Source organism: Arvicola amphibius, chromosome 18, assembly GCF_903992535.2.
Source record: "Arvicola amphibius chromosome 18, mArvAmp1.2, whole genome shotgun sequence".
Lineage (NCBI taxonomy): Eukaryota > Metazoa > Chordata > Mammalia > Rodentia > Cricetidae > Arvicola > Arvicola amphibius.
The window spans coordinates 21,922,772-21,927,691 of NC_052064.1; positions in this window are offsets into that span (position 1 = coordinate 21,922,772).

Below are 4,920 nucleotides of genomic sequence, written 5' to 3' on the forward strand. Positions count from 1 at the left end.
GACTACCTGATTCCACATAGCTAATCTCAACTACTGTTGAAGGGGGAAAGCTTTCACCCTCTGTCCAGCCTCTCCTTTTCTGCTCGGTGTCTCCACCAGCTTCAAAGAACTCTTCCTCCTATTGTGGTCTGAAGACAGAAGGAACGCTCCATATGCAAATCCTTTCCCTGCAAGTGCAATGCATAGTCAACTGCATGACTCAAATGCATTATTTTAAAACTGTGAGGTGGTACAGTCAATTTTTTAGGAATTTGAAAGCCTAATGTACAGGACAGCAAGGTTATTGCCCTGGACAGCAGCAGACCAAGGCCACCTGGGTCAACATAAGAGAACTCGTCTCAGAATCTGTTTCTCTAACAGGATGGAAATACAGCTGTTCTAGAAGTAATATACCTTTCCATTGAGAGATCACTTCACACACTTATGGTGCCAACCTGTAGTGCCTCCTTGAAAGGTTTGATAGAGGTTGTTTTTTTTTTGTTTTTGTTTTTTTGTTTTTTTTTGATATGGGGACGTGTCTGGTGTCTGGTTTTAAATCAACAGTGGCCTCTTTGTAATGGTTTGCAGCCAAATTTCTGGACAATCCAGTTGAATAATATGTAATCTAGCGTCCTAAACTCTAACAGCCCTGATTAAAACACATTTATCTTTTGGGTGTTTTAGAGTCAGTCCTCCCTCAGCTAAATTCTACTTTGAGAGACTGAACTATGTCCAAGGCATTGGCAAATCCTTTATATCAGCAATTCTACTCTTCTACATTGCGGCTTAGAAGTGCAGCACTACCCAACAGGTGAACTGCCTTGATACCGTCCACATAGTTAAATATAAATGGAGATTGTATGCAAAATGCTCAATATCGAGAAGATACTGGAGAAACTAGGCTTCTCGGACTTTGGCATATTAAAGTTGACAAGAAAGATATTTGTACACACAGCACCCTCCTCCCAATTCTCTAAACCGATTAAGCCCAAAGGGCAGTTATTCAGAGGCCTGTCTCTAGGTCTAGGAATTAACAGGACCGCATGGGACTTCACAATACAGGGAATCTGGCGGCAGCTTCCCACACGGATCCCGGGAGGACGCACCATGCTGTTTCCCGCACCTCACCCTCTGCTCCTCCCCATCTGGAGACAGCATTCCCCCGCTCACCATGTTGTGGTTTCTCAGCTCGCCAAAGCTCTCAGTTGATCATCTCCCTGCAGCAGCAACTTCACCTCAGCACAGGAAACCGCTGCCGCCAGCGCCTCGGCAAAGTCTGAAAGTGCCCGGAAGAGCCCTGCACCGCTTCTGATTGGCAGGTCACCTGGAGAGTCTGATTGGCTAGTGCGGCCTGAGTGACAAGCACATCGCCCACAGGGCTGAAGTGTACTTAAAGAGACAGCACAGAGGTTTCTGGTCATTCCATCCGTCTGAGTCAAAGATCTTTTCTTGATTGGCCGAGATATGCATTTCAATAGCACTTGCCCCTGGCTATGAAAGCAGCCACCGTCAGAATCTTGCACTCAGTAGGAACTTTCCCTTTTTCCTCCAGGACACAACGTGGCCAGCTGGCTTGTACAGTGCACTGTGCTGTGCTAGGTGGGTGCAGGGTTTCCCTGTCCCACAGGGGAAAGAATGCCCAGAATATTAACAGCTAAAGACAATTTTAAGGTCACAAAAGGAGATGATTGTTCATGCTTCATGCTGGGGTCGGATGAACTGAAGGTATTTTTTACAAGGTTTGCACAGGGATTTCACACAACAGAAAAAAGCAGGAGCCAGATCTCAAACAAGATGATAGGTCTTTTTCCCCATCAGAAGGCTGGATGATGACTCCATTGCTTTATGGGTTTTATTACTGAAATTCGAAGCAAACTCCAGAAAAATGAATAATAATAAAAAGAGTACTGTTCATGGAAATGTTATACGTAGAGAATAATGGAGCTAGAAGGAATGTATTCATGAGCACTATTGTTAGCCAGCACATCTCCCTTCATGGTCACGAGGATAAAATATACAACTGCAGTATTCAAGATTCTCTACATGAACAGGACAGGTAGAATGAAGCTCAACATGTACGTAAAAAGTGGGCTTATTAGAATGTCTCACAAGATGTGTTTCATGTTGTCTAAAAATAACTACTTATAAATGACAATTGAGGAATCCAGTAGATTGCTTCTCAGCCTTTTCCCAAAGATCAAGTGAAGAATCCAGTAGCTGTTCAGCCCACGAGGCTTGATGTCTCTCCTGGTTTTAAGTATTCACCAAAATTTCAAAGAAGTAGTCTCTAGTACTAGTAAAGGAATGAGCACGGTAGCCAGAGCAAGGTGACAAAAAAGAGACTTTTCTACTTCAATATGCTTTATATGTAATTGCTGCTACCAGAAGGTGAAAAGGTTAAAGTTAGATCATAGTCTTGTTTGAATCAGATTTTCTTATTTTGGAGATTTCAAGACAGGATTTTTCTGTGTAGTTGTAGAACTCATTCTGTAGGCCAGACTGGTCTCAAACTCAGAAAATCCCAGTGCCTCCTGTTGTGCCCAGATTACGACCCCCAGAGAGAGAACCACCAGAGAGGTCCAGACTGTAATAAGCAAGGTTTAATCAGCATAATACAAATATGTTTGGAACTCATCTCCATCTCCCTTACAGCAAGGTAGAGAGGAGATGTCTCTCTTCTGTGGGGTAAGCTTTTAAAGACATAACTACAAGGGAATCTTTCATGCAGCTTTAGCACGGGTACAAGGAATTTTGCTCCCTCCCATTCTGTTAAGTCAGCTTTCTTCTTGTTCTTAGAATAAGGCCACTGTCCTTGAGTTAGGCCACCTTTAACATCCTGTACCAGGTGGCTGGCTGGGCTGAGCTAAGTGACCTTGTTCTCAGAATCTCCTTGCTGAGAGAGGGGAAGGCAACTATCTTCCTGGGAGAAAATTCTGCTAGGAAATTTCTTCTTGTCCGTTTGAGAATAAGGTTCTACATTCCCCACTCCTTTTGGTCCTAAGCTCAATCATGAGTTGGCTTTGCTAACTTTGGCCAAATTGTCTTTTACAATTACAGAATCGTTTTTTATGTTTTTTTTTTTTTTTTTTTTACTTAGCATTTTAACCAGGGATTATTGGACGATGTATTCTTTTAACTGCTTCTAGATGACTTTAGGGCGTCGTTGTCAAGGGTTAACAAAGGTGAAATGCTGGTTAAAAAGAGAAAATTTTAGGATCATTTGGTTTGTGGACTTTGTTGAAGAGCCAGGGAGCATTTACATCGACTAGACTGGTCCACATCAGTTTTTAATAAATTCCTAGTCCACAGTCATTTGGAGCAGCTTGTAGTCAGCAACTGATGCTTGTTTTTGTCCGCCAACCAAGGCAAAACCTGTGGAGACAAATTTAAACTAGGAACAGAAGTTAATACATTTGAAACTTTTAGGCCCATATTAAAATTCGTATTATAGAAATAGCAAATAAAAGATATCTATAAAACAGTAAAAATAGACTTATACCTTTGAGTCCCAGCAAAAACACAGATAATCCTAAGCTTGTAACCCAAATAGTATATAGTCATTGGTTTATTGTTTATGAACTTTTATATCCTCAGACCTTTATATATAATGAGCTAACAAGCTGGCTATAGCTTTGTGTAAAGATCTGGATATCCTTTTTGCTCTTAAATTGATATTATAGCTGGCCTAGCCATTAATACAATCAGAGATCTTAGAAGGATAAATAAATTATATTTTAAGTACAGACAAAACAGAGAAATGACAGAGACCAGCCCATATAGTCATACCCAGGTCTCCATAGCATTGGAGGCAGAAGTATCAAAACAGCAGGCTTTACCAGACCTATAAGGTGGTTGGTTTCTGTGGAAGAGGGACGTGGGAAAGACTGACCTTATTTTGTCTAGGCAAAAGTGATGCAATCAATTCTCCAAGGTCCTACTGTTTGTTCAGTCTGGGCTGGGTTCTAGCATCTGATGTTGCACTGGGGGTCATCTTTCCCAGTGGTCAATGTCGTTGTTATCCATTGTGAAGACATTGTGGTGTCCCATAGTCTTCTTTGAAGACCTTGGGTCACTGTTAAGATCTCAGGGTCTCTGTCTGATACAAGCTTTTTAAATTTTATATTAAATGCCATTTTTTATAGATCTCTAAAGTATTTAGGGCTGTTTAGGTATCTGTGATTAGAAAGACTTTATTTTAAATTACTTGGTTTAAGCCGGGCGGTGGTGGCGCACGCCTTTAATCCCAGCACTCAGGAGGCAGAGGCAGGAGGGTCTCTGAGTTTGAGGCCAGCCTGGTCTATAAGAGCTTGTTCCAGGACAGGCTCTAGAAACCACAGGGAAACTCTGTCTCAAAAAACCAAAAAAAAAAAATTACTTGGTTTAAGCTTTGAAACATATATAGGGGAATAAATAAGGCTTATCCCTGCATTTATATTAGTACTTTGAGGATGACTGATTATTAACTTGTATTTTTAACAGATCAGAACTATATACCATATTTTTGTCAACTTGAACCTTAAAATTAATGATTTTAGCAAAGACAATGAGACTAAAATCTAAATATTAACAATATGAAACTTTTATAAGCATATATGTTTTATCACCTAATTTATTGTAGCTGATGCTTTTGGTGACTATCACTTGGCATTGGTGTTTTTTTCTTGTAACTTTTTTTTGGGAGTCTAGTCTCAGCTATTCCGGGTGGTAACTGACATGCTTGGATATCCATACAGAACAGCATAAAACAGTTTTTAACATTATCTATATCAAAAAGACATTTAAATTTTTGTGAACCCGAATCTGCTGTCAAGTCATCTGCATTTTTACATTTGTTTTGTCTTATTTTTTTTTTTAGTCCTTGTCAATCCAGTCTTAAACATAATAAACAAAGAGACAATAGTTTTCCAGAACTCCAGGGGCTCACTATCCACCTGATGTAGT